The following is a 9,801-nucleotide window of genomic DNA, read 5'->3' on the forward strand; positions in this document are numbered from 1 at the left end:
GTATGTGCATGTTTTGCCTGTGCAAGGAAACAACTTTTTGAAAATCTAGACTTTTTCCCCCTTAGAAGTAGCACAGGGACCAAGCAGCTGATCAATTGATCTGACAACTTAAACAGTTCTAACAGGCCCCAGTCTTTCCAGTTTGCAAGACGGTCTAGAAAGCTATTTTTCAAAAAGAGGAAACTTCTTGCCCCCACGCTGTTTCAGATGCCAGAAGAGTACTAACAGGGTTGTGTGTTCAGACTGAAAACTTTGAACAGCACAATTCGCTGCCTGTGCTGCCATCTAGTGGCGACTTAAAATATAGCCGGTGGTAAATTGGCATGTGAACTAACAAAAGTTAACCTCACTGAGAAGCAGCTGCCTGGCTCTGCTTTTCCTGACCGGTGTTTCATGTAAGCTGCGCACTTGGGTGGCCATGCAGGAGAGGTTGAGGTGCCGTCCCCCTGATTACCAGAGCACCCGCAGTGGGCATCATGTGTTTCTATTAGTGGTGCACAGCTACACATGCCTTGGTGCACATAACCTTTATTCTGCCCATGGATGGAAAAAATCAGAGGCAATGTTGTTCCTAAACTGATGTTAGGTAGTCAGGGTGCAGGAGGTGATAGCTTTTATTGGTGAGAGAGACAAGCTTTCTGCTTCTGAGCCACACAGGCCTCTTCTGGTCTGGGCAAGGTGCTGCCAGCCTCACCACAGAATGCAAGCTGGGACAATGGTGCATTACCATTTACCCCCTCTTTTTGCACTATGACTGCGAAGCATTAACAGGCCTCTCCATCAATCTGTGCTAAGTACTCCCGCTAACCAATCATCAGCTGTGACACTGGGGGCACACATTGCTGTGCACTGCAGCCAGCAGGGGGTCAGGGATGCAGGTTTGGATTGTGCTGTGGGGGCCTATAACTGTCTAAGGGCACTGAAGAGCAGGTCCGTGAGTGCCCTTCAGGTGAGAGCAAAGTGTGTGTACAGACAGACCTGTTCTACCACAGGCACTAAGGGGTTAACAGACAGGTTAGCCATCTGCTCAGGTGCAGCTGGGGCAGTAAGAGGCTGCAGCTCAGAGGGGAGGGAAGGTTGCCAGAGACACAGGGTACAGAGAGGAGCTGCCCTTGTCAACAGCCTAACAGGAAGTCAGATCCTGAGTCTGTAAAGTGCCTACATAAGAAGGGTCATGAGGAAGGGGGCAGGAATGGATTGTGAGGAGCTCTTACCAGGCAGGGTCCCTGGACTGGAAGCCAGAGAAGGTGGGGCTGGGCTCCCCTGCCAGCCCCCAGCCAAGGAGAGAGTAAAACCCAGAGGAGCAAAGGGGTCAGGACTCTGCAGTGGCCTGTGATTATTTGTTTCCTAGTGAGGAATCACTGTAAATGACCCTGTCAGAGCTTTAAGAGGAAACTCGCCCAACACAGAGCCAAGTGTCTATTGGTGGGGTGGGGGAAACTGAGGCAGGGTTACTGAGACACTGTCCACAGACACAAGAGGGTGCAGGTGAGCAAATTAAAGGCAGCTTTTCTGTTTTATGGGTACGTTAGGGTGGGCAATAATTTTGACAGAGGGGCCACTCCATGAATTTTGGTACTGGTTGTGGGCCAGCTCTGGACTCCCTGGAAAGGGCGGGGCCTGGGGCTACAGAGAAAGGCAAAGTGAGTGTGAAACACTTGGAGTGTCCAAGACAGACCTCATGACTTTGTGTGCTGCAGTGTGTATCTGACAGTATGTGTCACACAGACTGGGTATGTGTGATGGTGACACAGGGTGTTGCGCTGGCTGCTGCTGGGTAAGTTTCAGAGAGAAGCTGCCCTCTGTCTCTTTAAGGGGAATTTGTCCTGCTCTGTTGTCTCCCCCATGCCTTGCTCTGAACTCCTGGGAAAGTCACTTACCATCATCCATGCTTCAGACTGGGGTGGCTCTGCTGTGTGTTTTCCCCGCTCTGTGCGCTGCAGATTACTGGCTCTTTTTTTTTAAATACAATAAAGGCACTGAGTATGTGTTTATACAAAGGAAGAGTACTCACCCAAACCTCTACATGAAACTCAAAAATTGCTAAAAATTAACATTACATTAATAAACCCTGAAAACAGAAGCTCTACTTAATTTTTTTCCACTGCTTTTTGGGTCTTTTGGTGCTGTGTTTTCTAGCTTTTCTCCACAACCAAGTTGCTTTTATTTTTCAAACAAAATAAATATAATTCTTACCTAATCCCAGACTGTAGAATGTGGGGCTTTAAGAAAATCACCAGCTGGGGGACTGTCTCAGAATTGGCGGAGCTCTCAGTATTGATCTTACGTAGAGGACAGTGAGCTTCTGCTGGAAATTTTTGGAAAAGTGATGGAAGATTTTGAAGAAAGAAAAAAACCCAGTTGGCAATTCATTCATGACTCCACCCCGATCCCCTCCGTGCCACCATCACCCAACTTCTCCCATCTCCAGTCTGTATACTTCTTGCATGAAAAGATGGGAGATATGTGAGCTGGTTGGAGTGGGAAGGTTATGAGCATCAGTGGCATTTCATCCCTCTTTGCATGCAGAAATCCGCCTAGATCAGGGGTGAGCAAAGTGGGGGGCAGGGCCCTTGGTGGGGGCATGAAATTTCAGAAGTGGTGAGCAGCACAATTGGCTGCTCAATCTCAGGCTCATCTGTCTTCTTAAAATGTTGAAATATGTTACTGTTTTTTGTCACAGTTTATATTTCCAGATCTGAAGAAGTGGGTCCCACAAAAGCTCAGCAGCTTACAAATCATTTTGTTAGTCTTTAAAGTGCAACAGGACTGCAGTTTTGGTTTTTGATTCACAGTTATATACCAATGAATCAAGTTTGTACATTCTACATACTTATTTTCTTACATGTGTCAAAAGCTTTTTTTTTTTCATATGAACATAACTGAAATTTGCATCAGTTTGCCTATTGCAGGGATGAAAATGGGGGCCCTACCTAGAAAGTCTGCTCGCCTCTGGTCTAGATCATCTAGAGCAGGAGGAATCTGTGGGGGTTCAAAGACAGCTGGCATCTTTGTTAAATTCTGACTTGGTGGTGGTGTCCATCTCTCAGCCTTTATAACTGCCAAGGGGCCTGATGGTTTTTAACCACAAATTCTATTTGCCACTGTGGAACAGGGCAGTTAGCTTGCTTCTGGTGGAACAAGGGTTAAACCCAGCCCTGGGAGAGGGTTGAGCCTGTGGAGCCAGCTGCTGAGGCAATTAGTTGCCAATTAGGGCTCAGCTGGGGCTGTATAAATAGGGCTCTGGGCGGGGAGGACAAAACACTCTTACTCCAGCTGTGGAGCAGGGGGGACCTGGCTGCTAGGGAAGTTACAGAAGCCTCCTGAGACAAGGCAGTGCTGGGGAGCTCTGGCCTCACCCCACTCCCAGGTTGCAGGGCTTGTGACAAGGCCCGAGGGGACTAGAGCTGTAAGGAGGCAGCCAGGACAGTAGAAAGCATCAGGTCCAACCCCTTGGCCAATGAAGAATGCCCATGACAGACTGTGGTTAGCTCCTGAGGTAGGGGCTAGATTAGGACTGGTGGCTGGTGAGGTGGGTACAAGGGATTGGGGGTTCCCTGGGAAGGGAGGAACCCTGAGTGTGGGGCACTGCTGCAGGGAGGTACCCTGAGGGAAGGACACCCTGGTTTGGGAAGGACCTGGGTCCTGAGACAAGGTGGTGGAGAACAGCAGTAGGTAACAGTGGGTGAGACACCAGCTGGAAGATGGCACCTGGAGGTTGGATTGGGCTAATTCCCAAGTGGCCAGCAGCAGCAGGCACTACAGTGGTGTCATGCACTGTTCCACACTGATGTTATAACTTATTATCTGAGCTCCCGGATAGGGCTGCCAACTTGCTGGGGGTGTCCTGGCGTCACCAGGAATACATCCAACCAAAATTGTCAGCCCTACTGCAATAGCTGTCAGGGAGCCAGTCAGGAACAAGGGCCAGTGATGACAGGCAGGCAGTGTGGCCTGGCCATGGCAAGACTAGACACAGAGAAGGGCTGGATGGAGAGAGAACTTTGGATTAGTAAACAAAAGTATGTAACCAGATGTCTGCCATTAAAAGTTCTGCTCAGGGTAAAGACACATCATGTTCCTGTATCACCTGCTCCATATAGAACACTTACAATGCACCGCTAATGAGTAAGCTGCGGACCCAGAGCGATTTGTGGAAATTAATCTGAATTTAGAATGTTGAATAAATCTGACAAAATTTTAAACTTTGTGGAGAACCCAAGAGTCGAAACTCCCCCCACATCCCAAAAAATTCTTTGCCAATTAGTTGCCCGGTGCTATTCATAACTTTCAAAACTTTCCAAGGAACAAAGAGGGGAGTCACTTAACCTGTCTGAATCTCAGCTTCTTTGTAAGATGGGGAGGCTATTATTGAGCTATGTGTCTGGGAGGCTTTACACAGAGTTTGTGAAGTGTTTTTGAGTTCCATTTTTAGCAGGTTTAGTAAGAACAGGAATAAACTGCAGAAAATAAATATATGGCAGCAATTAAGGAAAGAGGAGGAGGTAGTACATAGTAATTGCACCTTATTATTTTTGATTAAACTGTAGACTTTATGTGAGGCAAGAAATTATAGGTGCAGAGCCTGGAACGGTACCCTGGGCCCCATATACTAGTGTTGTGCATACTGGTCTGGTCCTGATTTAAGGAGGTGGCTCTGTAATCCTAGATGCTCTAGAATGGGTCATTGGCAGCAGGAATCAAACCTGGGATCGCTCAAGTATGAACAGCTGCAGGGATGGGCAACGTAGGCTAGCGAGCGGGCTGCAGGAGTGGCCCTCCTTCATGTCAGTGGGTTGCAAGGTTGTCCTAACCAAGACTGTCTCCCGGGATAGGCACTTGTGTACCTAAAATTTGCAGGGTGTGCCGACAGAACTGTAGCCGCGCTTTGATTGGCAGCAGAGGGAGCACACCTCTCTCACAATGTTGTGTGCAATCAGCACCTACCTCCAGGCCTGCCGACAGGTGGGGGCCCAAGAAGGGCAATTCGCCCCAGGGTCTGGTGATTCAAAAGGGTCTCGGGCTCTGGCCACTGCTACTGCAGCGGTGTGCTCTGGACAGCTGTGAGGCGGAAACAGCACAGCATGCCCCAGGCAGTGCTGACAGCTGGCTGCCCCAGCCCCACCCCTTCCAGCACAGGTCCCTCCCCAACTGGAAGCATGGAGTTGTGACCCCTCACCTTGCCCTGGGGCCAGGGGAGGCCTTTGGCTCTACTGCACACCTCACCTTACGTGCCCTTGCTTGGTGTGTGTCACTTTAATAATACCAGTGGGGGAAAAAAAATCCTACACCAACAGAAAGCAGCAGAATCTGGCAATGCTGCACATGGCCATTGGTTGCAAAATGTCTTGTGGGTCACACACAGAATCTCGACGGGCCACAGGCTGCCCAGGGCTGCTCTGCGGGGGCAGAGCACTCTAAATTCAGAAGTTGTAACAGTCATAAACTGAAGTGTGATCCAGCCACTAGCAGGAGATAGAGGGGTGCTGTGTATGCAAAGGATACAGGGGACTAAGGAAGAGAAGGGCCTGTTCATATCAGGGCTTTGCTAGCTGGCAGTCTCGTGCTATGTTGGCTCCCTGACATGGGAGGTACCTGTTCCAGACACAAGGCCAGGTTCCACAGGGTAGCACAGAAAGAAGCGCAGGTCCTGTGGGTAAAAGAGAACGCATCAGAGTGGCTCTTGCCTGTAACTGAGGCAGCTACAGGACAGATACTTGCTCCTAAGTATCTATCACAGCATATCAGCATGAAATACTTGACATGCAAGAGGTGCAACCAGAAGTTAATATAGGCAAGGAGGCAGAGATCTGTTTTTCCCTGGGGATGTGGGTCCCTTAAATGTATCCACTGGCACGAAATCACAACATGTTTTCCAGAAAATAACAGAACAAAAGACAAAAACAAACTGTAAAAGATCATTAGACCACCACAGACACCTGTGCATCAGCTGTTTTTGGACACTCCCATAAAAACACATCCATTGCTTGGACTTCATGTCAGTGGCACTCCAGGGAACATGTCGAATTGAAGGACAGGAGGGCAGACGTCCATTAACTGAGAGATGGGGAAGACCTATGAATTTATCAGTCAGTCTTCTTAGAAGTGTTGTTTTATTCCCGTAAGAGCCCAGAATCAGAGGCTGTGTTCAGGTTATAAGGGTTGTTTTCTTGTCTACCTGCTCCATTTGCTACACTGGATATTGTTGTTATCAGCACTGGTAATTAATCTGTCTATGCAAAGGAGGAAAATGCTTCCTGGTTGTCCGTACTGAACCACATGTCTAATTTTTTTTTCTACTTTTCGTAAGCGTTGCTTTCATGTGTTTCAAATACACAATCAGAAACTTCTGCTTGATGAGAGTCTCTGGAGAGAGCAAAGCTTTTCATTTCTGATCGCCCCCTGTGGCCCAACTCCTTTTAAAAAAAGGTGTCAGTAAAAAGTGCCAGACTGCTAGCCCAAGGGACTGAAAACTTCTCTGAATTTTACAACAGGCACAGAACAAGCTTTAACCATGCAAGCTTCCCCACCTGCATATCTCACTCTGGACATGCAGGCCCCTGGTACAAAGAGGGTGCAGGGTGTTCCGTTACCGAGGCCTATGCAGTTTGTGGCTTCTCTGCAGAAACAACTAACAGAGGAAAATTTCATCAGTGTTTTTTGCAATGAAACACTTGTCAGCTCTGGCCCTCCCTCTTACGGGGACCCCACTCTTTAAATACCCCTCTGAAACCACCCCCCACTCATGCACCTGACGAAGCAGGTCTTTGCCCATGAAAGCTGATGCTCCAAAATATCTGTTTGTCTATAAGGTGCCACAAGACTTCTTGTTGTTCTCGAAGCTACAGACTAACATGGCTCCCTCTTTGATATTTTGCAATAAAGAATCTTTTCCAAGAGGAACTGAATCCACCAACTCCTCTCCCCTTCATTTTAGACCTATGTTTTACTTTTGTATAATTTCCCTCCGGGTTGGATTATCTCTTGAATGGAAGCAGGGTTGTTCTGGTTTGTGAAACTATATTTTTCCTCCCCTGAGGGCTTTGCACATCTCCATGCAGTGATTTAAAAAGTCACCCACATTTCTGGGCTTTGTTTTCCTATTTATCTGAACCTGTTATACAAATTATCACGAGACTGTAGACTTTTAAGGCCAGAACCCTTGTTTTCGACAATTCTGCTGCCGTGTCCTTTGGGATCTCAGCTTTCATTAAACCCAAAGTTCCTCGTCTTTTTGATGGCACAGGAAGACTCAGACCTGACCCAAGTGTAAATTGATAGTGTTTGTTTGTTTGCACGTTTGGTTTTGCGTCACAGCAGCAACTAGAGGCTCCTAACGAGATCAAATCTCCATTGTTACGACCTCAAAGTAAGATATTGTCCTTGTCCCAATGAGTTTGCAATCTAAGACTATAGGGCAGACCAAAAGTGGGAGGGAAATAGCCTGCAGCTGTAGTTTGGAGGGGCACAAACTGACCCATTCACCACAACAGCTCTCTGCATAAAGCTGGTAGTTTCAAATGCCAACATTACCTGTTTTGCTGCTGATCGTTTTAGCACAATAGTCAGTTAACAGGTGTACCCCACCATTCCAAATTCTCCTGCGCCTCCTCGTGGCCAAAAGTTTGAACGGTCTCTCTCCCAGCTGTCAGCTGGCAAACAGCACTGACAAATTCTGAGCTGCACAGTCAGGCCAAACATCTGCAGCTTGCTGGAAATGTGAGAACAGCATAAAATAAGTGGAATCTCAAAACCAGTATCATCAGGGCTCCTGAACAAGCGGCAGTGTTAAGTTTCATAATTAGTTAATCTCCCTTTTTATGTTCCTCTGAAGCTGTCATAGAATTTCCTCACATTGATGCAGAAACAAGGAAATTTGCGTTTGTTTTCTGAGCCAGCTTTCCACAGAGCAAATGGGGTCTTCAGACTAAGAGATGATTGACCCAAGACCTGCAGGAAATTTGTGAACTCTGGATAGATTGCAATGGATTATCTCTGCATTTTGCAACTGACAGGAACTTGACACTAAAATTGTTACATCCATGTCATAACAAATTAGGGGTGGAAAAAACGTTGATGGCTCCAGATGAAGCAAGAGCCACACACACTTGGTGCCGTTTCTTTTTTAGCGGGTGGAGAGCAAAGCCACAAGCAGAATTGAAAAGCAAAGATTCCCCTTGCAAATACAAGAGGCAGTAGCAGGGAGGCATGACTTTGTTTTACTTGGATTAAAACACTGTCTTCATTTGAGCAAAAATCTCAAATATAATTTGAAAACTTATCCACACCTACAATAGTGGATGGCGCCCTGACACGTGAATCCCCTATAGATAATATTGTGGTGAAAGGCCTGGAACAGCATTCCCTACAAGCTGAGAGCTTGGGTGGCTGCCCATGAGACATTCAGGTGCTGCCCAACTGATTAGCAGAATGTCCCCAGCCCGCAGCGTGTTTCTAGTGGTGCTGCATGTCTGCGCATGCCTTAGTGCACATAAAATTTATTCTTCCTATGGATGGTAAAATTTAGAGGGAGTACTGGCTTGGAACCTTGACTGCACAGCCATATAATGTTCTATCAGAGATTTTAGAAGACCTAGAACACTTTCTTATAATTCTAGATCTATATTTTCTATTTAAATATCAGAACAATATGGATTTTTTACAGTCACTGGACTTTTTTTTAGTGACTTTGCTATTGCATATTGTGCCATGGATTTGTTATAAAATAGCTGTGTGCTTCAATTGTTCTTCATTCAATACCAATTCTGATATTTCCTTTTATTAGGGTAGTTTGTTTCCTCATATATTTATTTCATTTCCTTTACTGGAGAGGGAGATATTCCCTGTGACAGACCATGGCAGGTTAGAGTAGCCTATTGGAGGGCATGTATGTGGGCAGTTGGGTCTGTGCTTTTATGTTCCCCAGGGACTAAGGCCCAGTGAGGATCAGCCTGCAGCACCAGGTCAAACAAACACCTGGGGCTAGGTAAGCACCTGCAGCCAATCAAGGCCTGTGGAGCCCTTGAAAAGGCTTCCCCTCAGGTAAGGAAGGAGGAGGAAAGGTCTGTGAAGGAGAGTCCTGCAAGGGAGGATTGCTGGAGCTACAGGTCTAGGGAAGCAGCCCTGGGAGGAAGCTTTTGGCTGAGGGACATAGCCCCTCCAGCAGCGACTGCCCAGGATCCCTGGGCTGGAACCTGGATCAAGGGGGAGGGGACTGGGCTCCTCTAGACTGCCCTACACTCCCCAGGAAAGCTGGGAAGGAGCAGGGGAATCCTGACCATCCATGTGGGCACTTCCCCCATTTATGACTGTGCTTATGATGCCTACGGCTCAGTAGGCTGTGCCCTGCCCTGGAGGCAGAGCATAAAGAGGCACAGGGAGCCTCCGAGGCATTACCTTAACCGCCCCAAAGCACAGGACCCATGAGGGATTGCTTGGGACTTGGTCACATCACATTTAGATCAGAATGTAATTTTATAGGATTTAACTTGAACTCCTTCTTCACCATCAGTCTCAATTGTGAATCAGGCTCTTGCTCTTTACAGCTGCTTAAAAGAGCACATCTCCTGCCTGGGAGGTTGGCTTATGCAGGGAGCCACTCCAGCTTTGTAAGTCTTTGGCATGATCTACATTTCAGTCCATACCCAAATATGAACATGTGTTACTCAGCTTGCCCTCTGAGTTGGAATAGTTTCACAGGTCTTTTCACGTCTTCCAGGTGTTCATTGGAGACCTCGCATCAGTATCTCAGATACCTATTAATGCTTCCAGTTTTGCAAAACTTCTGCTTCCAAGAAGAAT

The sequence above is a fragment of the Carettochelys insculpta genome, chromosome 15 (assembly GCF_033958435.1).
Source record: "Carettochelys insculpta isolate YL-2023 chromosome 15, ASM3395843v1, whole genome shotgun sequence".
Classification (NCBI taxonomy): domain Eukaryota; kingdom Metazoa; phylum Chordata; order Testudines; family Carettochelyidae; genus Carettochelys; species Carettochelys insculpta.